At 40.7% G+C, this 25,679-nt stretch overlaps 2 long non-coding RNA genes across 3 annotated transcripts in view; both read left to right on the plus strand.

Moving 5' to 3' along the window:
* Window positions 1–2,163, plus strand: part of LOC139793717 (uncharacterized) — a 32,771-nt gene extending 30,608 nt beyond the window's left edge. Inside the window, exon 4 of the long non-coding RNA XR_011724743.1 lies at window positions 1,954–2,163. This is a non-coding gene — a long non-coding RNA (uncharacterized lncRNA). The remainder of the gene's footprint in view (window positions 1–1,953) is intronic.
* Window positions 2,164–3,559: 1,396 nt separating this feature from the next.
* Window positions 3,560–25,679, plus strand: part of LOC139792656 (uncharacterized) — a 52,675-nt gene continuing 30,555 nt past the window's right edge. Inside the window, exons 1-4 of one of the 2 annotated variants that reach the window (XR_011724332.1) lie at window positions 3,560–3,726; window positions 4,713–4,781; window positions 6,459–6,659; window positions 19,325–19,517. This is a non-coding gene — a long non-coding RNA (uncharacterized lncRNA). The remainder of the gene's footprint in view (window positions 3,727–4,712; window positions 4,782–6,458; window positions 6,660–19,324; window positions 19,518–25,679) is intronic. The other variant, XR_011724333.1, reaches the window with a different exon arrangement.

Here is a 25,679-nt window from a genome sequence, read left to right on the forward strand (position 1 = left end):
CTTTTTACTGACAACCGTAAGAAGCAGTTTTGTTCCTCTTTACCCAGTGCCTTGCTAAATCCCATTTTGTATATTTACCTTCTCATTTCATTTTCTTGAAGTCACATAATACACCTCAATAGACCAAAGATCCCTGCTTTAGTTGGTGGCTTTACAGACTATTCCAAGTGATTAGTAGAGCTGTGTGTGGGGGGTATTTTTCTATTTAATACTATTTTCTTCTGATTATTATTTCATCCTCTTGATTTTGGAAGGATAGCTGCTAAGGGTGAGTACAAGAGAAGGGGCATAAATTAATACCTGTGTTTTTTCTGGAAGGTCTAGTCTAAATCTATTCATTAGTCATGATCTCATCTACCCTATCACGATACACACTTATTTCAGTGCTCATTCACATTGATAGTTTGACCATCAACACAGGAAAAGGGTAGATATTAGGCCTTGGATGTGCCTCATTAAATTTACCTGCTTTATAAACTTTTGTTTCTGTTTCTGGGTTTTTGTGTTTAAATGCTGGGACAAGAAGATAGTGGCTATCCTGCCTGCAATTTTGACAGCAATGGGTTTGTTGAACTGACATCAAATTGTAGGATTGAATAGGCCGCACCCTTTCTGTCCCACCTCTTTGTTTACTTTAATTGGGTGTCAGGGTTTTTCTAGCAAACCATCTGTATGACAGCCACAACTACCCTTTTGCATAAGGCTGGATCTTTGGTCTATAATTTAAAGTCATAGAACAACCTATATGCATATGAAAAGGAACGGTTTGGTACTGTGCTACAACTCTAGCTTTATTGTAGCAGACGAGTCAGTTGTCATGCTGTAGCAATATGATCCCTGATTCAAAAATATTGGTATTCTGTTGAGTCAAAAAAACCTCTTCAGAGAAAAATCAGCACATCAGCTATGTCAAAAAATGGTCTCAAGCTTCTGCGTCCCTGCCTCTGACAAATAAATCAAATAAATGAGAAGAATGGGGGTACCCATTCCTATTATTAAATGGCTGCCTTCTGAGTTATGTAGCTATGTAAACCAAGCACTTTTCCATGTCAGGGTACATTGTATTTGTTCCTCACAGTGACACTGAATCTAGTCTTCACTGCTGGGATGCTAGGCAACATAGCAAGTCAAATATATATAAAAGCAAGCTAGACTTCATCAGACCTGGACTCCTAGAAACACACAGCAAAAGGCATGAAGCCAGCATTTCATCAGTGCATCTAGAACACAAACTGTGATAAACCTTTTTCTCATGTCTTTGTTGTTCTATTGGACCTCTTTCTTCTGTAAAGACTTACAACCTCCTAAATATTTCCTGCTGGGTGTTGGCTGGGTGAAATGCATCCTAGGGAATGGCAGCTGGAGGAATCCCAACTCCCCACATATAGAGCAGTCCAAATTTCTGCCAAACTCTTGACTGTGTCTTTAACTCAAACCGCTTGTACTCTTTGTGACTGATGCGTGTAGCAAAAGGCAGACCTAACACAGGAGAGCCTTGTGCATCATGGCTCTGCCTTCCTTGAAACAAAACCTTATGTCCAGTATAAGAGCCCTGGGAGCTACACAAACCTAACACAGCCTTTGCATGAGATGATAACTGCTTTCCTCACTTTTTTCACTGTATAGTTGGTAGGTTTGCCTTGGTTGCTGTGGGTCGGTTAATTTTGACTATCTCAGGAACTTGTTAACCTGTACTGGAGCAGTTCCATTGATTTCTGGGGGAATATGAAAGTAAAGTAAATTAAACCTGACCAAAACTTACTCTTTGGTGAAGACCCTGTGCCAACTTCAACAAGATAAAATTTGCCAGCATTTAATGTTTTATTGTGGTGTAGTGAAATACTTTGGAGAAAGATTTCCTGTTCATAAAACACTTCCAGAATGTTGATTGACTTTTTTTTGTGAGCCATTGTAATTTTTCTCTGTGCAAACTAAGTTTTGATTGTTCTGCAGATTCCTTGCACCAAGATAAATTTTTTGCTGAAGAACCAGATATTTTAACAGGAGATTACTGAAATGTGACCAACAGTTCTAAAATCATGTTTTCCACTGAAGAACTGTGTACTTCTTCTATAACAGGAAGTCAAGAAAACAATACAATAAAAGTAATGCTACTTTTCCAGTTCATATTTTGTTTTTCTGCTGTGACCTTCACCAGATCTTAAATTCTAAGAAGTTAACACATTTTGTAATTAATCTGAATTGAACACATTCATCATGCTCTGTAAATCATGATGCAGTTCTGCCCTTTTTTATCCTTTTTCTTTGCTGCTCTGGTTATGTGGGTATGACTGAGGGTTGCTAGTCTAATTTGGAAGTGACTTGACAAAATACTGCCCATTTGTCAATCCAACTCTGATTCACTGACTGAAGGGTAAAAGCTTTGGTGAAATATGGGGTCTGTAGATGAAACTAAAGTTAGGAAAATAAGGGCTTTTCGTGAAAGAAAGCATATCTCCCCTATTGCTGAATGTAGAAGCTGAACTGCCATGTGTGGAAATAAATCAAAACTTAGTACAGACGTGAGTCTTTATACTGCCTGGTAGAATTAGATATCTTATTATACTAATATATATACATAAGATATTGTAAGTACCCAGTTTTTGGTCCATTCTGCTGAAAAAAAATGGAAGCCAGTTCTGTTACTGGGGCCAAGGCCAGGTTTGAGATTTGTGATCTTTCTGTGTTTTTTGATGTTTGAAAACCAACATGGAAATAATGTGGCCATCCAACTATGTAAAAAATGTGGAGTTTGAGGGTGCACTGACGCATAAGGAGAAACAAAATGAAAATGTCTGAAGACAGGAGCCATTCACTGTCCATGCCCGTCTTGGGTTTCTGTGTTGCCAGACCTTTTCCAGTGCCCAGGAGATACCTCAAATAAGTAGATGAGAGCATCCCCTACTTCTCAAGATATGCTTACTGCAAGACACTTCTTTCTAGTTTGGATTTTTTTTTTTTATGTTGTAGTTTTGAGACTGCCTTGGAATATTTTCTATAACATCAGCCACTGTGCAGATTTGTGTATTGTACTGTAATTACCTAAATAGAGGATTTTGTATGCTACAGCCAGTGATTCATGAACTGCAGGGTATCTGCAAAAACAGGCTTTCATTGGGATTATGGGATGTAAAATGCCTGAAGGTTTTTGCCTTTGATAGCAAACCTGCCATCACATCCACACAGGGTTTGTCTAATACATTGTATTAGTGCTTTCCAGCATCCCGATAACTTCCCTCCCCAAACTCCTTGCTATTCTGAAGTGTTTTGAAAGAAAACTGGTTCTCTGTAAATTATTGCTGTGGCAATCATTAAAGCGTATGTTCAGCATGCTCGTTTTTGACCATGCAGTGTAACAGAGAAGAAAGTTGAAAAGGTTCTTCAGGAAAGATTTCATACTGTGATATTTGCAATTACAGCATTTCTAGCTAGAAATAAGGGAGTTATGGAGGGTGTGGGGAAAAGACCACAGCTGGGTGTTCTCACTGTCTTCAATGGGATGTAGTTACTCATCTTCAGTTTAAGAGTTTTGTAGATAAATTCTTTACCTGCTTTTGGAAATAGTCTCACTGAATAGGAACTGAAGCTGCTGTTTGATTTAAGGCATTGTCTAACCTGTCATGTCATATTATTTCAAGCCCATGAGGAGGAGGAGATGCTGAAGTCTGAGTGTTCAAGCCTTTGTATCCAACCAATGTTTTTGACTAGGACTCCTTGAGGACACAGGTAAAAGTAAAGCTTTTTCCTTCTGTGAGATCCAGTAGGAACAAGGCAAGGGGAATCATGAATGTGTGATAGTGGCTTGCTGTCTGATAAAAAGCCCTAATCCATCCACAGGACTGCAGATTTCTGTCTCAAAAAACTTCATTGCTGACTCTTCTATCAGCCCATTTCTACATGTCTGCAGGTTTTATGCCACAAGGACAGAAACAGAGCTATTTTGAAGTTCCTTGTGAGTTTTCATTTTATCAGGCACAGTATTTCAGACGTGCCAATGCTTGTATTTATGTTGAGATCCACATGGCTGCATTTTCTTTCCAGGGGCTGGGAATGTTCATTTTCTCAATCATATTTCTGTCAGATCTAGATCTGTGCAGGTAAAACCCGAAACAAAACAAAAAAAAACAAAAACAAACAAACAAACAAAAAAAAAATCTACTGCTGCTAACTCCCTTCCATCTAATGTCATCACAGCTCAGGTATGGAAGTTCAGTAGGTAGCAAGTACAAGTCAGGGTAAGTAAAATTACAGTGTGTGCTTGGTGTCCATGAGATTCTCAATTTACTGACTTATTCTCATGCATAAGGGTCGTATCAGTCATTACCAGAAAGAAAATCCAAGGCCTCCTAATCTCCCACCTGCACTCATTTTTGTCTGTGCCTGTTTCAAACTATTTTGGTTGCTACTGTATGACCTCACTGAAAATAGGGGGGCAGTAAGCACTCTATATCTGTGTATATACAGACAGAGTTGTAGGTTCTTGGCTGAAATCCTCTGTTCAGAGGTTCTTTAGGGTTTGGTGCTTTGTGACAATTTGGTTTTGTTTTTGAAGCCCTGCATGCTTCTACTCTCACTATTCTCATGTCTGTTTTACAATGCTTGGCCATGGAAAACGATGCTTCCAAACAGGGCATTAGAGGAGACTCAGCCCAGAAAAGCTGCAGGTAGAGCAGAACTTGCTGCCACTGTTTTCCATATGTTCTTCTCTATAGGGGCCTGACTGGACCTCGACCTGAGGAAGCAGAATGGAAATTTAATGGAAAAGCAATTCCTGCCCCCAGGTATATGAAGAAGCCAAAATCTTTTGTTCTTTTTCTCACTGCTCTTAGCATGTTTCTGTCCTGGGGGGCAGCATGTGTGGGTGTGTACTAGGGGCAGCACATTCATCTCTTGCTCTGGCTCAATCCACAAAAACATCTAGTGCTCATCTTTAATTTGCAGCCTTTCCAAAAAACCTCCCCCTATTTCCTCTCTCACTTTTTTTTTTTTCTTTTCTTCAAGTTAGTTCACATTGATTAATCATTTTATAAATGTTTAGGGCTGGGATTGTGAAACCTTTGCTGGCAAGAATTTTTGCCCTGGAGTCAAGGAGACTACTCATTAGCATGACTACTTGCCAGCGTGAGGGAGGGATTCACAATCTGGACTTTTGTAGTTTTAAAATATATCTCTATTTAGCTGATTTGAGCAGTTGAACAGGGCTGGTTATGGAAATCAGACTGAGAGGCTGTCACACAGAATGCATCAATGGTGAAATAATTCATATTTACATAACACACACATTCAAACAGTATTTCAGGCTTTTGGTTGGTGTCTTCAGTCTTGCTTACCACACATAGTGTAAAAAAGTACGAGAGGAAAGCTGCTATGGGCCAATTATGCAAAACTCTCATAAGCATCCTGTGCTTGCAGGACACCTGGTTTTGACCCCAATGGTTGGAGAGGGTAAAAGGGTGAGAAACTGAGTAAGGTTGTATCTGCAGGACATGAAGGTGGCATGGCTGTACATCTTGTTCCTGCTTGCAAGAAACAGAGCTCTGAGGAAAGAAGTCTGGCTCCCTGACAGAAAACCCTGTGGTTTATATTACACCAGTTCCCTACTGAGAGTTAGTCACTCCCCCTTTTTCTTTTTTTTTTTTTTTGGAGGACAAGTGAAACAATTCTGCACTGCTCTGCATGGCTAGCAGCAGCAGTGACCTTCAGGCTTGCCACTTAATAGAGGTGTGGGATCATCCCAGTGAAAATTCAAAGCAATGCTATCTTTCCCTTTCCCCCACACTCCTCCACCCCACTGGGCTGTGTTTACTCCTCTGAGTGCAGCACGGCCATCCAGCCTGGGTCCAGGGCTGCTGGAGCACAGGAGTTCCCTCTTCTGTCTGAGTCTCCCTCTACCTTGCACAAAGCTGACAGGGGGATTTTTCACCTCCTCACTTTCCTTTTTCCTCTTTGATTAACTTTGGACCAGATGGCCAGTCCCCAATCTCTCAGCATGCATTTGACTGACAGGAGCCTTTGATAAACCTCCTAAGAATGAAGTCATCTTCAGGTCACCTCCTCTGCCTGGCCTTTAGCATCCCGCACATACCACCATTATCTGCTGAATAGGAGACAAAGGAAATTAGCTCCAATTCCCTATCATCCCCATTATTTCCACACTGATTTAGACAATGAGGCAATGAGATGCCCTTCACTTTCCTTTGAAAGGTACAAATGTCAGCTGTTAAGAAATGCAAACAAGAGGGTTCCCGTGTTAATGGATGGGCTTCTTTGTAAAGCCATGAAGTGGCAAAGTGGATTTATTCACCGCCTGCCTGGAAAATGCTTAACACACTTCTAAACAAATTCTTTAACCACTTTTATTTTATACATCGTGTGGAGTGCTTGAGAAGCCTCGTTGTTTTGATCTGGATATATATAATGAGGTGATGCTCCATTATGTTGTTTTTTTCCATATACAGCTATCAGAGCTTCATTTGAGACAGTCCTGAACTGAAATCTTGGAATCCAAATTCCTTGATATACCAAAAGGTTTACCTATTCATGAATCCAAGTGCTGAGATGTAGAAAACTACCTTCAATTTCAAACGAGGAGAGAAATGTGGATACACTGGACAGAGGACACAAGAGAATGAATCCAAACAAAATATCTCCAGAGATTTGTAAGTAGTTACCTCTCATCCACTTGGCTATTGGCCTTTTATCTGAGAAGAGAAATAACAATATGCCACCAGAAGTGTTGCTTCAGGGGTATATTAAGCCAGGCATGCTAGAAAATAGCTTTAAAAATATTTATTTAGATGAGATTTCTTTCCCAAGATCATGGTCTTCCACTTGAGTTGATTTGACTGGCAGTTAATCCTAGGGGTTTTTTGGCAACTGAAAGTATCTGAATGTTTGGGCACTTGTTTGAAACCATTCTCCAGATCACTGGCACAGGCACATAAATTCTAGGACATTAAAACAGCAACAATCTCCAAACTCTTGGGAAAACTGGTCCATAAACTGTGTTTTACATTAAAATATTGCTTTGCATTTCGTCTTTGCTCACTAGTCTCTCCCTAGTGAAGCAGTCAAGATCTTGCCTCTGAAATGGCTCACTGGAGAGTCATGTCCTGTTGTGCAGTTGAAAAGCACCACACAAGAATGCACCTATTTATTCCACAGAGCAAGGATCTTGCTGGGAGGTAGAAACTGTGAGCTGTTGTATTCCTGTTGGCTGTTACGAAACATGGAGCAATGACAGCAAGTCAGGTCAAGAGATTGGTGAACAACTCTGACCACCTGTTGTGCCAAATTGCTAGACCTTGGGTTCCTCTGCATTTAATGGAGAGAAAAGTCATCCTGGTACCCAAGTCAGACACAGTGATGTCAGTCCTGCCTACCTAATGCATTGTGACTGCTGCTGACAAAAGAGAGGAGTCTGAATTAGGCTTTGCTTATTGACCTGAGATGCCACTGTGGCAGAGGTTTCCAAGTTCTTACATGGGGCAGCCTGCACATGGCACTGAAAGTGTGATGGTCCATGAAGGCCTATCTGTTGCTTTAGATTCTTAGGTAGCATTTGCCACATGTCTTTAGCCACTGATAAAGGCTGGTCTTTTTCTTTACAGTGTTACCAGATAAACCTGCACTTCACCAGTGGCAGAGAGAATTCTGATGGTAATCTAGGCTGATTTATGCCTCTGGGCACACCTGGCTAGACTTCACCATGAGCTCTGTGTCCAGAGAGTCGTGGCAGAACTGATGTATAGAAGGACAACGAAGTTTTAAAGAAGGACTCTCTCCATCTGAATTCAAATTTCCTCTTGCTGTTAGAGGAAGATGTTAAGGTAGCACCTTTCTTTTTTTGTTCTGGGAGAGGTTTTTTAAGTCTTCCCTTACTAGTAAAACAAGATCTACGCTGTGGCACTGCAGTAAAAGATTCACATTCAAAGCTGGGTGTGTAAACTCAGCAGAAATCCAATAGTTGAGAAAGGGCTTGAGAAAAATAATTTAAGCCTAAGTTATGAAAGTATTTGTTCTTCAATCATGTCTGCAAAAATCACATGAGGTGTTTTGCTTCTTTCATCTTTCCATCTGAAAAGCTTTCAGTGTGGCCTGCAGCTTTAAAGGACTCCAAGTGATTTTCAATTATACCTTGTTCCTCTTCCCTCTGTACTCCATCTTACAGTGGTGACTCTTCACTCACAATTTTGTTGGTGCTGACAATAAAAGGATGATCTTCTGAGAGCTCTGGAGAACTTGAAATTCATGTCACTTCTTGAACTATTTGACTACCTAACACAAAAGGCCAGACGCCTGCTTCCATCTATTGAGTCTCCCCTTTTTTTCAGTAGAGTTTCTATCTTGATAATGACAGATTATGTAACCAAGCTGACTTTTTTTCTGACCCTTTGGCATCAAGCCTATCAACTGACTGAAGATGGCCCTAAGCTTAGCTAGCTAGAACATGACCTAGTCTTAAGATTCACAGGAACAGGTAGCTTCTGCCCCTGTGACCAGCATCCTCCGTAGTATTTTTAAGACATTTGAAGGCATCTTTGCACTGGCAAGGGTGAGAAGCTCAACACATTTCTGTGCATCCTGCTGCATGCTTTCTGATCAAAATCTGGAGGAGGATTTGATCTCCTGGCAGCAGTTATGGTTTTGGCAGCCATGAAGTTTATTTTAAAGATCCTGCTGTGCCAGGGCACAGATCAAGGTGCAAAAACATTCCCCTGAAGAACTTACTTTCCTTAGATATGGAAGACTGATTTGTATGGAGCTAACCTGTGGCAGGGATTGAAAAAGGCAAAAAGGCAGATATACTGGCACCAATACAGTCTAACTTAGGTCAGGAGATACTCAAATTAGTACAATGAAGCAAGACCATGGCAAAAGAGCTAATATCAGGGTTTAAATTTATTTATTTATTTATTTATTTTATGTCTTTTAAGCAGTAGGATCAGCTATCTGCAATTCATAGTGAGAGGTTGAGGGTGGGGGTCTTCTGTTTCCCATTTTGCTTTTAAGAAGGTCACACTGAAAGCTTGTGATTGAATATTTTGCATGGAACTGCCTATGACAAAGACAAAGACTAGGGGTTTGTCAGAGTGCTATGAAAAGACAGAGAGAAAGAAAGATCTGTTTTAGATTTTTAAGGTATATTTGAAAGAATGAAATAATAATAAAAAAAAAAGCTTTCAAATCCTCAGGGACTTTCCAATTTATCAAGAAAGACACATTCTTCCTAATGAAAGGTTACTGACCTTCATGAATGTGACAGTTCAATTACAGCCCATTCATATGCAGAGCAGCCGTTGATAAAGGATTTAGGAAATGTGACTAGCATAGCAAAAAAAAGGGGGGGAAATGTCTAGAAAATTATTTTTTTATTGTGGAATTGTGGAGCAAGAATTATAAATAAGATTCAGTCAGGTAGTAGAACCTTTTCTTCCCTGGCCCAGCAACCCATTAGATTTGCTTCAGTGAATACATTGACTTTTTCCTTTTCTTTTTCTACTAATATTTCTGCCTTTTTAATCCTCTGAACTACTAAACCTAACAAATCATAAAGCCCTTGGGGTGCTGAGATGCAGGGTTTCAAACATTTTTTCCCTCTGACTGGCAGAGAAAGCTGGAATGTGTCCTAATGTTATTTTAAGTGCTTGACTAGTATTTAAACTTTTAAATGGATGGAAAGTTAAAGCAGCAGCAAATGCACATACATGTAGCCCCCTTTCCTTTTCCTTCCACCTTCTCCTCCCCCTGCTTCCCCACACACACTGAGCTTGGCCTCTTCAAGGCTGTTAATAGCCAAAGCAGATATTGGCTAGACTCTCTGGAGCCAGCCTTCAGCCAATGGAGGGTGACACCTGTGAGCTGATGTTTGCTGAACTCCTCCAGGTGTAGGAAAGATGCTTAAATTGACATAAGGCAGGAGCTGTAATAACAGGCACGTATGTCACTCATACATCCAGCTCCCAAAGCCAAGCTGTTGCGAAACAACTGGAAAGAAAGAAAAATGTTTCGCTTGCTTTGAAATAATTCCAGATTATCTGTTTATCTATCCACGTGCACACACACACTCATGGATCCCCTTCTATGCACACTGTGTGCACACCAAGTATGCACAGAAAATAACAAGATCTGTGTCCTTACATACACATCCAAACCCATCTTGTATTTTAAGGTGGTAGGCTGTGCAGTTTTGGAGTTAGATAGGGACAATCCTTTGCTTAGTTTAAGTTCTTGCAGGTGGTCCCAGAGGGAGCAGTTGTGGCGGAAGTTTTCTGCACATCTATATTTATGTTGGGTCCTGATTATAGCATTATAGAGATTCTTGACTCTAAGCAAGTCCTCAAATCCAAGTGCAATCAGATGGGTGTGAAGAAGTCCTAAAACTGTCTGCAGAAGTCAGAGCCAAAAGACATTTCCTTGACCTCCACTCAGTATCTGTGAAATGGCACGCATGCTTCTGAGAAATGAGGACCTCAGTTAATTGGCACTACCTCCACCCAGATACAGGGCTGAAATTTTCCACACTGTTCAGGCTGGGAAGAACCACAGGGACTGAGACTGTAAGTGCTCTGTTCTTCCTAGCAGTGCAACTGTGGGGAAAAGAGGCCAGTGCAGAATATTTTCTATTTTTGTTATGGCCAATTACAGTTTCTGGGAAACCAGAACCACTTTTAGTACTTCAAGTTGCTGCACTAGATATTTGTCTTCCCTACCTAGTTTCCTTCTCTGAGTAAATTTCAACACCTGTCCCTAGTGGATGTTTCGGGCACTTTCCTTACTGGGTGCTGAAATTTGTACATGTTCTCAGGAAAGTCCCCCGGAGCTTATTCTTGAGGTCATGAGGCTTTTCACCAGTAATCACCCATTAGTACAGACTGCTTTGCAGACTCTCAGCCTCTGCTGGTTCATTCAGGATTAGGTGATCATTGTAGAGGAAAGAACACTTCCTTGTCCTTAGTCTAATTTTAGATCAAGGGCTGGCATGGACTTGACTTTGGCAGCATTGAGTGATGATGTCTTGTAGCGATGTATACAAATAAAGTAATCAATCTGTCTTTATTGGTTCTTTCAGGTGACTTTGAAATGCATAATTGTAAGGTATTGAGTTATGGAAATCATGGTAGAAATTACCAGGATCCCTTTGGAATGGTCACATTCTCACTTCTCTTTTAAGTTCATCTGATCAAAGGGTTTTTTTAAGGGAGAATGCTTTGTTCTGCCTTTTGTTCAGCACTTACCTGAGACTTTCAGGAGGGTGTTAGAAGGCCCCAAGAGAAATGAATCCAATACATTCCCACGAGATCTGTTTCCAAGAAATCTGTTGATGCAGTGTAACAGGCAACCCCATGTCTGTTTTGGGCATCCTGCAAATTTTTACATGCTTCTTGCTTTTCATTGTGGTATGCTGCCTAGCCTACTCTAGAAGCTCTAGGCAGGCTCTAACAAACAGATGACCATCTCCCCTGTCATACCTTTTAGCTGTCTCATAGCATGACAGGATTAGAATCAAAGCCCTTTGAGCAGTAGAGAGAAGCTTGCTTTTAATGCTGAAAAGAAAAACAAGATAAAGCAATAGAAAATGTTAACATTTTTTAAGTCCAGGAGACCTGTTTGGAGTCTGTCTGTGCAGTCAGGTTCATTGTAGGTAGGGTCCCAGCTCAGCAGAACAGTTAAGCACTGAAGCTGATACATTATTTTATCTCAACTGAGGACTAAATCAATTATATTTAAAAGGGAGAGAGTACAAGAACTGATCAAAGTACATTCTATAACGTTCTTTATGTCATTCCTTATATGCCTTCTGCACCTTGCTGTAGTCTATTTGGACTATGATATGATATTAAGGGTTTACTGGAATTCACTGAGGGTAACTTCTGCAGTGTTTTGTCTTTGCCTCTTGTAGGTAATGCATGCCATCTAGGCTTGCTTTTTGGTTTTTTTGGTTTTTTTTTCCCCTCTTAAGATCCACAAAGCAAGACTATTAAATATTTGGAACAGAAAATCTTTACTGTCTTCTGAAATTAGGTTTACTTTATACCACTAGTAAAATGTGTTTAATTTCCTTCCAATGGCCAGTGGACAATATGATCAATTCCAATATTTAGATAGCTTCATTTTTCTGACAGATTTTAATATTAAAATTCAAATAAAAGCTGTTTTACCAAATGCAAATTGATAATTATTGGTACCAGCATCATGAGAACATTTCTGCTCCCTTTTGCTTTGATTAAAAAGACAGTCTTTGTTTCCTGCTTACATTTAATTGGCAGTGTTCCTTTAAAGTTTACTCTTGGCCCTGGGACTTGAGAGTGCAGTCAGGCATGTGACTGAGAGCAGGCCTAATGGGCAGGCTGCATAACCTCACCAGCTAAAGCTCACAGGCTGGGAGGGGGTTGTTCACCAGGGGAAAAAACCAGTCCACTGCTGCTCAAACTAGCATGAACTTTACATGCAGCACGCTTTGCTGACTGATTAAAAATGTAGTCGTCCTTAAAGGCGAATCACCTAAGGACGTACAGTAAGTCACAAGTACAAAGATGGTTTTATACGCGGTGTCCTTTTACGCAGCAGACTCTTTCAGGATAAGGACATTGTTTGCTGTCAGTGCAAGTTGGCTGGTGACTCCTGTTAGCTGGCTGGCTGAGGCAGGTTCTCCTGAATCATTTCACGTAGAAACTGAACTGCACCTGAGCAAACATTAGAAGGTGGGGAAGGAACTGCTTTCGTTTTGCAGCCATAAAAGCTAGAGGGACTTAGCCTTGTTCAAGTAGGGAAAACTTTCTCTTGTGGCTGACAAGGAATCAGCATAAGATATAGCAGGATTTAATTTTAGTGGCCCTAGTAAACTTGAATTGTTGTATGGTTGGCTCCCTCCTAGCTGGATTTAGAAGTGTATCTGGAGGGAAAATATTAATTAGGTTGTGTCTCTCAGTTGCTCTGATGCCCCCAATCAACTGGTACAAGATAGCATACAGGGAAGCATTTGTATTTATATTCTCTAGATACCAAAAAGATTAAGCAGAGAGATGTGTGTGACAGTCTGTGTACTTCTTACAGTAGGCTTAATGGAAGACCATCGCATGGTGATGCTATGGAAAGGCTGCAGGTTCAGCTGGAGAGCATCAGGAACAGAAGAGTGGGCCAGTGTGCAAAAGAATTTGTGTCCAGCAGAGCAAAATGGCCTGTGAAACAGTACTCCTCCCATAGATAGTCACTGGATCAAACTGTTGACAGATTGCCTTGTGTGAAGTAAGGGAGAAAAAAAGAGTTCATTTTCCAAGCAGATGTCACACACTACCAATGTGTCCTAGCAGTCCTCTTGTCCCTTGGGCAGAATATTTCAATATGGTCATAAGTTCTTTCAGGTGATTGTCATTAAAATTGTGGTGAAGAGATGAATAGGCACAGTAAGTTGTCTGTCTTCCTATTATTTGTCTGGTCTAGCATATACTCTACATTTGAGGGTAGAGGCCACTTGTCTAATGTCTCAGAGCATATTGATAGTAAGAAATGGACCCAGAAAGACCGTATTGGCTCATATCCAGAAAATGTTACAACTATATGTGTGTATATCAAACTTGAAGTGTTTAAACAGACCCCAACTCTGGCGTATCAAAGAGTCTAGAAAACACGTTTCTTCAAAAGACTCTTTTCTACTTTGGAAGAAGCAAGAAAAATAGTAACAGGCAAGATATATTACAAAATCTGGGCCTCAGTCCAGGAAAAGCACAAGTTTCCAAGATCCTCACATTTTTACATTATGGTCTATATTGAGGTCAAACCTCTTGAAGGTGCAGATTTTTCTTCTGGGTACTTGAAGAGGAAACAATGGTGGTTCATTTCCGTTCTGTTTCTTTATGATGTGTAAAGGAATCCTGTGATAGTTGTTTTTTAAAAAGGCTGAGGCTTCTTTTTTTCACTGCTAGGTTTTATCCTTGTCTTGTCTTCTGGTTTGCTATGAATCTTGCTGGATCTCTTATGGCTCAGATTTTAGATCCATCCTTGAAGAGGAGGATACTGAAAATTGAACAGACTTTCTCCAACATGCTTTTTAGCAATCAGAGAAAGTGTAGGAAAGGCTGAAACTTCTGAGTCTTTGCTAATTTAAAAGTTTGTTGTCATACTATCTCATAGTATCTCATAACTCTACTACTTTTTCAGTCCTCCAGGGTCTCACTATAACAATGAGATAAAGCATGAATTTTATTAGGCACTGGGAAAAATACCTCAGAATTAATACAAACAAATAAAGCTGAAAAAAAACCAAACATCCTATCTTTTTGTATAGAATAGGAATCGCCCTTAAAGATTTTTGTGGGATAAATAAAAATCCCCATAGTGGATTCAGCAGCTCATCTCTTCTGACTACAGTAGGGGAGGGTGAAGCCAGGGAATCGCCCAGCTACAGGTGCCACCTTCTTTGAGAGAAAACTGGCACTGGCACATCTCAGTCTTCAAGGCTGCTTTCTGAGCCTTACCCTGGGTCCCCGTGATGGCAGTGCTGGGGTGACTCTGGATCAGGACTGCATTTAGCCTGTCGAAGTAGCACCAGTGTTATATTATGTAGCTGGCTAGCTAGAAAGAGATGAATCTCCATTGTTTTACCTCTCTTTTCTTAATAGCACTGCTGAGTGGTCAGTATGCATCCCAGTATGAAATCCCTTGGGCTCCCTTACATTCAGAGAAACTAAAATAAATGCCAACAAGCCATCTTAGTGATGATATTTGCATATATGCATGTGCAGCATTAAAAAGAACGGGTGCATAGGATTAACTGTGGCAGGCAGGGGGATGAGTAGAAAGGATTGTCATCAGTGATATAACTGGCTATGATTCTTACCTGGTACAAACCAATTAAGTGGTAGCCACCAAGCTCAGTGTCTCATAGTGAGAAACTTGGGAAGTCCATGCCTTCTACTTCTGCTTCATATAAAATCTTGCTTCATATACAAGGAAAGATAAGGGCTTTATTTTTTTCTGCTAGAGAATGTGTGGGTAGGAAAACATCCATCTGTCAAACTCTTCGTGACTAATAAATATTAACTGCTTCAAGTCTTCTAATTATCTCAACTTTTAAAAATCTGTGGCCAACTACTTAAATATTTAACCATCTGCCAAAAAGCACTCTTGGAGGTTTATTCTACAACATACAGGCAATGTTATTGAAAAATGGAAACTTTGTATTAAGTCTAAATGGATATGACATTGATTTTTTTCTTAAGTTCTTAAGTTTGTTAAATTCTGTCAGGGTTTCCACATAGTGACACCCTCAGTCTCCTCTGGAATCCATTTGAACATGTCTGAAGAACAAATTGGCACAGAAAGGCTGAAAAACAACCTGTGTTAGGGTATTGAACAGTAAGTTAACTCGTGTTGAACACAGTGTAGCTACCCACAGGATATGCCCATTGTCTTTTCCATGTGATGCAATAACTAAACACAGTAGGATGCACGCCGAACAAGAGTAATTATACTCATTTTCAATTCAAGCTTAGCAAAGCAGATGTATACCAGCTGGGCTCCCAACTCACAGTCTCCTCACTTTTACTTTCTTTTGCATTCTTCTCTTGATCTGGTAATGTCTGTAAGACTGATGCCTCAGGGGAGAAAAGAGGGAGAGAGAGAGAGACAGAGACTTTGAAATCCCAGGCAGCAAGCAGGAACAATCCAGACAGCAGGTGATGTTTCAAAGCTTCTGGTCAAGATGAGTCATCAAGCCCTGAGGCCTTATATGCCTTCATATCCCCAGAAGTCTTCTGAATTCCAGAAGCTTACTGACCTCTTTAAAGGTAATAATGAAAGTCAATACTATATTTGATCCCTTGCATGAAGGTATTACAACAAATGGCACTAGATCTTTTGAAAGGAAGAATAACATTTTGATCTTACATTGTAAAATCACCATGCTCAAGACTACCTCCTGGCTCATATGCTTAATTATGTAATGACATCCAGCCAGACTACAAAAGACTCATGCAGAAAGCCAGGCTCTTCTGAGAATAAAGTACTTGATAGGAGATGTTTGGGCTCTGAGATCCTCTGACACAAAATAATGTTTTTGAGGAGGAGCCTATGTCATATCATTTTTATAGTGTTCTGCTTAGGACAGAACAGCCAAAACCAAACCTACTCACAATACACAAGACACTGATTTTTGGGGGGAGATGGGGAGTTCTTCCTTTCCCACCAACTATACTTTCCCTCCATTAGAACCATCTTGTGAGAAAAGGGGGAAGTCACGTCACTTGTCAGGGGAAGTAAAAATGCCTTTTGGCTATGGAATAAACTGTGTTCTGTAACAGAGGTCTTGAACTTACGAAACTGCATTTGCTATTCAACCAAGGCAAAGAGTCCTGCTGAATTCAGGAAGAAATCACGGAGTTAAAAGTGCCTCCTTTCAAGATGTTGGGGTAGTATTTAATTTCCTTTCCTTCTTTCTCCCACTCCCCTCCTCTCCCTGTTTGTCTTTGTTTCTTTTGTTTTGTTTTGTTTTGTAAGCTCTGAAGTGCTCATTTTATGAGTTAGGATCCTGGGATATTTTCCACATTGGCTAATGTTTTGGTCTGAATTACATGTGGAACTTGTATGTCTTTCTTGTCTCCTGTGTTGGGATATGTACATCTTTATTGGTTTGTGTAACAGTTGTCTCTTGTACATAATGAAGTGATAAGGTATATATAACTTGAGCCTGGAACTTGAGATTATAATATTTCCACTAGCAGTGCACTAAGGGGATACTACAACAGAAATCTCTAGTATTGATCCTTACATGGACCTCACACCATCCCTGCCAGTAGAGTAGTCCATTAGGGGAACTCTGACTCTGGTTGTGTGTTCATTCCATGAAGAGGCAGAGCAGCTTCACTTCCCATCAATTTTCTGCTTAGTACAAGGACTGAATGAAGCTTCACTTCACATATTCTCTGGATGGAGAGTGTTGCTTTTATTATCTTAACGTGACTCACAATACAGCAATTACTTGCAAGTGATTTTCTTTGTTTTCTGTTCACTAAGCTTGGAGCTGCCTAGGTGAAAATTAGAAGAATGCATTGTTAAGAGTTTTGTAGACATTCCTAAATTTGAATCAAGAGAGAAGATTGAGATTATTATAGACCTACCATTTTCTTAAGTCTTAGGGATGGAATTGTTGACACCAACCCTGATGGAGTCCTGCTAAATCAGTTTTCAAGCACTCTCTACTCTCCCAGTCCTACCCCTTCCCTGACTGAAGTTTGCATCCATACAGCTATTTGAAGCCAAAGTGTATGGAGGGAGGTTATTACATTATAAGAAACTATAACACAGGATTAAGTCTTCATGTTGGACCAAAGCTTCATGGAGCTGGTGGGGATGCACACAGTGACCTCATTGAGTTGCCATTCTGGCACTGGTAGTATGAATATGTTTGTCCTTTCCAGCTTCCATTCAAAGACAAGACTACTTAGCCATTACCACTCATCACTGAGTGTGCTGTCATCTAAGCTTTACTTTAGGCTTGCTCTTTTCAGTCATTTGATTCCAAAGTTATTGGCTTCCACTATACAGACTTGTCAGATCATTATCTTTGAGTATCCCAGTTCAACAGGATCTTCCAAACTGCCGTCTCCCTGAAGAAGACTTCATAAACACAGAAACAGAATTATGACAGAAGGAGGAAATGTGAAAGATACCTAATATTCAAACTGTAATATTTCACAATCAAGTGTTATTTTTCTCCTGTCTCTGAATATGTTAGTTTTTTCTAGCTTTTCAGTAAACTCTCCTGTTCACTGTTGGGTTTTGCATATATACTCATATGTATATATGGTTTTGTGTGTGTGTGTATGTCTGTCTATATATACATATGCACACATGTGTATTGGTATATATAGAGATATATGCCCCTGTTTGCTTTAAGGTAAATTTGTAGTAGTTGTTGATAGCTGAAGAAATAAAATGAGAGAAATTAATGTACAAAGGAACGGATCACCTGATGGTTCTATAAGGCAACGGTGAAATAGCTGGTACTGTCTTCTAATTACATAGAAAAGTCCATGACTGTACATCTTATAAACTCATGAAAGTTGGGACACCAAAGTGGTGGAATGCATTGACAATGAATGCAGCCCTTTTTCAACTGGTGTTGGATTGTTGGATTTTCCATAGACAGTATCAGTAGACATAGCAGAAATGAGATGCAGTGTATTTCTTTCCTGACAGATAGCTAAGACTTCTGACTTCTATGCCTGGAATTTTTTACTCTCTTTTGCTTGCTCTGGTAGTCGGGTGATGCTATCAGCTTCATGAGAGCTTTTGTTTAGGGTTGTTTTTTCATGCTTTGGCTGAATGTAACTGAAACTTTCTGGCTGCCAAGAGCAAGCCTATAAATAAGCATAATCAAAGCAAAACTTCATTTAAATGTTAAACAAGAACTCTGGTCTAACCCTACCTCAGTCATGCCATCTGGGGTTGTCAAGTTTGCAGCAGTGCAAATGCTGGTAGCAGACAATTTATGAAATGCTTTATGGCAATCAGTAATCTGCACACGTTAATTACCCAAATAGTACTCTTCCATGGGTGTTTCCATACTTACATCGTAAATCACTCTTCAACTGTTTGAAGACTCTGACTCAAGTGGCTCTTCCTGGCTTGAAGAACTCTTTCCCAAGATATAGCCTTTTACTTTTCTGTAATTAGCTGTTTAAAAAGATACCGGGCTATTCTCTGGCATTGTCTAGTCATCTCTCTCAGATCCAATTAGGCCTAAAAAAAATAGCAAATAATATAATGGATTTTTAGTAAATAAAAGATATATTTTATAAGAAAAGGGTTGGAAGAGTTGAAAAACATAAACCAGAGTCCTTTCCAAGCCTAACCATTTTGAAAACACTGATGAAATTAGTTTTTCACTGTTTTACCAGCACTACTTTCAAGCTTCCTTCCCACGCTGTTGTGCAAGTTACTTGCAGAGTACTCAGGGATACAAATCTTTACCAAGCCTGATTCTTACTTTCTCTGACGAATGCTCATGCTGTGCAAGGAGAAACATTCAGCTGCCCTGGATTGAGCAGGCTGCCAGACATCCCCAGAGAAATTACCAGGAAAAGAAGCTTCTTCAAAACTTTGTTTAAAGTGAAGGGTGTTAATCAAGACCTTGATGCTCTCATTAGAGAGGGGAGGAACAAGTTAAAGTCAGGAAGCTGCAGTATATGAAAGTCGTGAAATTGAAATGAATGCATCTTTTGCCAGCTGGTTTCACACCCCCAGTTGGCAATCCACAAAGGTTTCGAGGGGGAATTAAATCCATTTTTCAACAGAAATAACTATTTTTGTGATTACCATATAGATTCCACAAGCTACACTTTGGTCCTATCAAGGCAGCTGCATGAGAGGTGGAGGGATAGAAAATGATTGAGATGAAATCACCACCAACAGCTACTGCAGGCAGGAAGGCAGCATTGGATTCCAGCCACAATACTTCTGCAACCTTGTTTGAATGGGCCTGATGGGATGACATAATGTAACCTACACTGAACAAGGTATGTGGAAAGCCGCCTGACATGGGGCTCTATTTCAAAGAAAAAATACAGATTCCTTCCAGGCTTTAATTGCTTCAATTTTATTTGTTTTGCTCTTGGGGCTAAGATTGCCTTCAATAAAGTGAGATTTAAAAGAAAAGTAGAGTGAAATAACACTCTAAACCAGAGTCAAATGAGAAGAGCTTGGAGCAGAAAGGTTTTTTCTCAGTGTCAGTTTCCCATAGAATCATAGAATGATCAAGGTTGGAAAAAACCTCTAAGATTATCAAGTCCAACCATCCACTCTCCAGCCCCTAACCACTAAACCACCCACTGTAGCTCTTCATCTACCTGTCTGTTGAACACCTCCAGGGATGGTTCCCCCACCACCTCCCTGGGCAGCCTGTTCCAATGCCTCATGGCTCTTTCTGTGAAGAAATTTTTCCTAATATCTAACCTGAAGCTACCCTGGTGGAGCTTTACCCCATTTTCTCTTGTCCTGTCACTAGTCACCAGAGAGAAGAGGGCAGCGTCTCTCTCACTGCCACCTCCTTTCAGGTAATTGTAGAGAGCAATGAGGTCTCCCCTAAGCCTCTTCTTCTCTAAGCTGAACAGCCCCAGTTCCCTCAGCCTCTCCTCATAAGGTCTGTTCTCCAGACCCCTAATCAGCTTGGTTGTCTTTCTCTAGACCCTCTCCAGCACCTTGATGTCCCTCTTATACTGTGGTGCCCAAAACTGTGTGCAGTGCTAAAGGACTTTAAACCAGCTGAACGGCCTGAATGAAGTGGTTGACTGAAGTTTCTTATGGCTGTATGAGGTATAGTTCCATTCTTGTTTGGTGGGGATTTTTTTCTGAAAATCAAGGGCCTTTTATATCCATTAAGTCTTATTAGAGTAGAAGGGATTTTGGTCAGCAGATTGCTTCCTTACTTCAGAACTGATGACTCAGCTCCCACCTTTATCAGCCCTGGGCATAATCTTACCCTCCAAGAACAAACACTGCAACTCCGTTTCCAGCTGTAGAACAAATCTGTTTTGTGTATCAAAGGTCAGGATCAGGTCCTCAGCTGTGAGCTGCAGGAGTATAAATACTTTCTGGAAATTGGACTGATGTTCTCTTGTGTATCTTCCTAGCCAACAATTGTAGTGCCTGCTGTTTGAGATAACAATTTTCCCCTCCCCTTTTGGATTACTGAAAACTCATCCCTGTGCACAGAGCATATGTATTTCTTGAAGTCCCAATTTATGTCCCGTTGTGATTATTTAAGGTGTGCTTGGGAGCCTTGTAGGGACTCAGCCCTGGGATGAACTGAAGATTAATTTCTATTTACTGCCAAGTACTAGAAGGTGGCAAAGCCAAACATCCCTGGCATGAAAGCAGAGAGCAGCCAAGGGTAGCACTCCAGCTACCTTGCCCCTGCTGTGACTTGAGAGCTCAGAATGACTCTGGCTGCACACACAGGTGGAAGGTCAGTGTATTTCCATATTAAAACAAAGAAAATCGAGGCTGAGAAGGAGAGAATAAGGTAAGTCATGTTTTGGGCTCTCTTAGAGACTGCATGAATTTATACAGCAAAAAATGAGGAGGACTATCCATAAATCTAAACATTGGTATAGCTGTTACTAACCATTAGAGAGAAAAAATGCTTTTCTGTCTAGAAGATGGCCTGTCACTTCTTGAAGGCTTCCTAGCAATACCCCCTTGTAGCACACCATTCCTCAAAATAGCCCACCTGTGAATATTTGTTCTGTTGTCAAAGAGAAATAAAAATGAGCAGATCATTCATGGTTTTAAAGATTGGGTTTAAAAGACTTTTTTCCAACTCTGTCCAGAAGACTCCACTGATTTACAAAGCAAAAAATAAGAGAAATCTCCACAACCTCTTGTTGTTGGTTTGCCAGTTATTGAATGCTATAGAAAAACAGCAGATCACACACAGTACACAACCTTTTCAGAACCCATGTGTCATTCTGACAACTTTCCAGGACCAAGGGGGGCAGACTTAATCTGCATACATATTAACATAAATTTACATAGGAATTGAATTGGAGATGAATGCTCGCTGTTGTTATTATTGTGTATTTACAATAAACTTCACTGTAAGTGTTGACAGCACTTCACAAAACAGAGAGGAAGACAAAACATTCTTTGAGAGTCAAAGAGTCAATGAAACACCATATTCTTGAAAATGAGTCCTCATGTCTTCCCGAAAATTTGACATGGCCACAGGCATCAGGGACTTCTGCTTTGAGGCTGTCAGATGGCTATTGGATTTGCATGAATGGCAAAAATAAATCTGATCTTCCACAGAAATGTGCTGTGATCTGTGGTTGGAGGGACTGATTTTTTTCAGGAATAAAGATAAGGATTCTGAAATTTCAGCATCATCCTCCAACACTGTATCTGGACACCTACATTTAATGATCTGCAAGACATCAGATGTCTCTGAGATCTGTACAGCAATAAGAAAACTTTTGCTTATGTTATGTTTCCATATTCTTGCTGATTAACTGTTTACCCACTGGAGCTGGTATTTCTGAGCAAGAGGTGAGTACTGAGCCTGTGCTGAAAAAGGTGTTTCAACACTGATGCAGATTTGAGGTCAAGATGAGGAAAATTTGCTACCTCTTGGTATGTGAAAGTGTTACACAGTAGGGTTACAAGTACAATTCTTTCATGCTGTTTCATTCAAAAAGTAAGGTCCGCCTCTGAAAAGAGCTTGAAATAGATGTGCTTTTGATGTGAAACTGGAGGAAAAAATATTAAAAGGTTGATTTTTTTCAAAAATTAATCAGCAATGTGCATTGACATTTAATAAAATGGCCAGTAGCATCCCTGGCCATAGAAGATCCTGGGAAAAACTCCAAAATGCCAACATAATTGCTGGATAAACCAGTGTAAAGGACCTGGAGGCCACTGCCAGAAGACATATCCCCTTTAACTTTCAGTCATGGTGATGCTGTGCATTCATTACCAAAGAGGTGGAAGAACAGCACGATGTGCTCTGAATAAATGGTTCAAGATACTTGTTTAGATCTGGGAGTTAACTCTTGTTTAGACTTATACTCAATGCTTTTTCTCTTGAGATGGCGCAGAATAACAAGGAAAAGGATGTATGTGTCCAGAACAGCCCTTCCTATACTATGTTTTTGGGGGTAATTTTGTTCAGGATAGGGAGGAAATTGATTAAACATTTAAACTGTACTCCTACCAGTTCAGATAAATCTGATTTAGACCCAGGGTTGAATGTGGCAGCTTGAGAAACAACTTGTTTAGAGTTTGTAGTTCCCAGCAATGGTTTGAGTATCAGATGTGGTAGAGTTATAAATTAGAGTAAGCCCCTGCAGCCTTTACAGGAAATGCACCACTGTGGGAGCCCGGTGTTGCTCAGAACATCTTTTGTCAGGTCTGACCTCCCTTGGGATATTGGGAATGAGAGAAAAGTGACTGAGAGGGGACTCACAGTGTGACGTGGTTTGCCATAGCAGCTTAACTGCTCACCCTGCATCAGCTGCTGCTCAAATGTGAGCTCTTATTCTGTGGCAAGTATGAAGTAATGTGATTTAACTTGATCTTTTTTGATTCCAAGTTATCTCGGTGAGCCTGTGTCTGAAGAGGAAAGAGGAACAATGGTCTTTGTAGAAACTTTTCCAATGAGACCAACATCAGGGTGCAAGTGCACCTAGAGGAACAAGAGATTGATATAGTAGCACGTCTCTTCATCTAGTTTTTCTGGGCTGCTTGGATCAAAAACTCATGTTTTATACTGAGTCACTTTGCTATTGTCACTCTAAAAGAGGAGAATGAAACAGTCCTGCAATTCCTGGGACAATTATTGGGCATCCTAAAACATGCTCATGGCTTATGTCTTAACAAAAAATTATAAATAGTGTTATCCCTGTGAAATGGAGTAACCCAACTTGGCTTTTGCTTACAGATCATCTCATAAATTATTCATCCAGTTCCAATTTTAGGTGACTTGCTCAAGAGAATCTGGGTCATAAATTGATATATCTTAAATTGGGCCAATGACAGGGTGGATTATATAAGGACTTGCACTGTAAAGCCCTGGTCCTATCCCCTGCTGTAATAAACACTTCATTTTTTTTATGGAGTATGGAATAAATCCAAGAGACTGGAAAAGCTTTGGTTTAAAATACCCTATAGCCTAGTGGTTAGAGATGTTTCCTGGGATAGATAAGCTTGGTTGTCTGGTCTAACTCAGGCAGAAGAGGGAGCTGAAATTAATCTCCAGCCTCCTAAGGGACAGATCCAGCTGCCAATTGATGGGAAGGTGATCATGTTTCCTCCAGGTGCTTTCCGTGAGGTGCCCACCTAGGAGACAGGTTCTGGGAAGACATAAGTCAGGCAAAAGAATGCTCAGCTTGTGGAAGTGAAGATTCAAGCATCAAGCTGCTGCATGTCTCCATCAGATGAAATGTAAGGTAATTCCATCATGTAACTTTAAGTATCTGTAAGTTTAGTTGACCAAACAGGAGGAGTCTTGAAGATTTAAATTTGTATTCAGTTGCCTAACGTGGCAGCCCATTACTTTAGTTTGTTTATGAGTTTAGGATCATGTGCTTTTATGTTTACTATAACCTTTTCAGCTTGTTCCCCAGACTGCTATTTTGAGCTAACCTCAGTACCCACAGAGGGCTCCATGACCCATCCACCGACTGCTGAGTTTGCTGTGAGACTAACTGCAACTCTGAGCCTGCTTTTCCCTTGCATCTGGCAGCAAGAATGAACTGCTGCTGACTGAATGACCACTGATTCTCTTGGAAGCAGAGCTAGGCAAACAGCAACAGCCAACTCTGTCACCATTTGTGAGGATTTGTAGCTTGGGCTCTGAGACATCTGGCTGAGATATTTACGCAGTCCCGTATTGCACTCACTGAGGCTCTGCGTCCACATCTGGAGTCTAGACTGAGTGACTCTATGGGCTGGCCTTCAAGCCTCCCAGCAGCTCATGTCCCCCTTGTTCTCTCACTTTGCCTTTTTATTGCTTTATTAGTTTATTGGTTTGCTGAAGGTGCTTCTATCTCATCTCCTCGGACATTCCCGTCACGGCAACTTAAGAGCTTCAGGGAATGGCAGTGACTGAAAGAGACGGGGTAAAAGCAGACAGGATGGGCAGGGGAAAAAGGCTGTGTTGTGGCAAAGCTTCGATTGTGTGGTTATGGTAATAGGGGATGCCTGGTGTTTGATGATGCTGTTTCTTCTAAGTTCAACAGCTGTGACTGTGGGAAATGACAGTGCTCAGCTGCACACAGCTTGTGTCAGACACGTGTTACAGGGAGCAGAGGTTTCTGTAATTTCTTAAAGGTGACCACCTGGCCGAGCTGAGCCAGACGGGGAGCTGAGCTGCCCACTACTCTGGGTTAGACCCATCGGTGGTCATCACAGAGCTTTTCTACCTCAAATTGTTTGGAGTTGGTCCCTGTTTATTGTCCCACTTTGAGGATGAGGAGAAGGGGTTAATGTCTAAACGAGAACACAATGGTTAGCATTCAGCAGCCTAAACGTAGAGATCTGTGGTAACAGATACTGGCACGGGGCTGGTAGATGTATCATAGGTGGGAGAGACTTTGGGTATCCAAGAGAGACATCCAAGTTTAGCAAATAAATCCCTCCAGTTAGTCATGTATTCTGTCTTTGGGCTTAGTTTTGTTGTTGAACATGGGATGCTAAGACCTTTAGGCCCATGTTGGTGCTGTACTTGCACAACAGGTGAACTCCTGCGTGATTTAACACCGTCCCTTGCAGTACTGACTGCTGCTGCACTCTGCTGCCTGTACTCAAAACAAATGTTCCAAAATTTTGCTGTCCTTATTCTCAGCCTCTCTTCATTTATTTCCCTTGGGCCTTTAGTCTGTTAGTTCCACTCTTTCCTCTGCCTGTTCCACATTCCCCTCGTAACAGTTTTCCTTTGTTTTAGATTTCCTGGTTGCTTAACAGCCCTGTCTGCCACTGCTGAAGAAATACTGCCGGGGAGTCAAGGGCTAAGTATTGCTAACAACAGTGGGGTTATGACCTGGAAATGTAGTGGGGAAACTGAATGGACTAATAGTGAGAAGTATGTACGTATGCCTGAAAAGTATGTAGTGCCTGAAAAGACGGGTAACATGGATGTACCTGTTTATGTAGACAGACCTGTATGTATTTGGGTATAAATAAGC

This window comes from Heliangelus exortis, chromosome 2, assembly GCF_036169615.1.
Source record: "Heliangelus exortis chromosome 2, bHelExo1.hap1, whole genome shotgun sequence".
NCBI lineage: Eukaryota > Metazoa > Chordata > Aves > Apodiformes > Trochilidae > Heliangelus > Heliangelus exortis.